Below are 720 nucleotides of genomic sequence, written 5' to 3'. Positions count from 1 at the left end.
CTGTACAGGGTCGCTATGGGTTGGAACGGACTCCACGGCACATAACAACAACAACCACTGCCACCGTCTGTCACACTGTGGTAGTTTGCTTGTTGCTGTGATGCTGGAAGCTATTCTGAATGCCGACAGGGTAACCCATGGAGAACAGTTTTCAGCTGAGCTTCCAAACTATAAGATAGACTCAGAAGAAGGAGATACAGACTACTTCCAAATGTTTAGCCTCTGAAAACCTAATGAATAGCAGTAAAACACATCAGACAGCAGCAGAATATTGAATATTGAAACACTTGGGTAACAACTACAATATAATCATTCATATTATCCAATTTTCATACTCAAATCTTCAAAGTTACAAGGAAGCATATAGGGCAGCCAAAGTAGTCAAAACACAGACCTACATACACAAAAATAAAAACCCGCATTACTTAAATTATATAATTAGTTCCTACTCAAACATTCCTTCTCAAATATTTTAATGTATGTTTTCTTTGAACAGTGCTTTCCTGGTACCAATTATCTTAAATAATGGTAATGACGAACTTAAATCATTACAAATTTTTGCAAACCAAAAAAATGGTGCCTATTTTATATATTTTTAAAATTTTGAGTTTATGAAATACCTATATTGAATATTTCTGCTAGATATATTCATTCCTGATTTAAATTTTTTAGGCATTTGAACACAATCTGAGAGTTTATACTATAGAAAGGAATAAAATA

This window comes from Chrysochloris asiatica, unplaced genomic scaffold (genome assembly GCF_000296735.1).
Source record: "Chrysochloris asiatica unplaced genomic scaffold, ChrAsi1.0 scaffold00170, whole genome shotgun sequence".
NCBI lineage: Eukaryota > Metazoa > Chordata > Mammalia > Afrosoricida > Chrysochloridae > Chrysochloris > Chrysochloris asiatica.
This window is presented reverse-complemented; position numbering follows the sequence as displayed.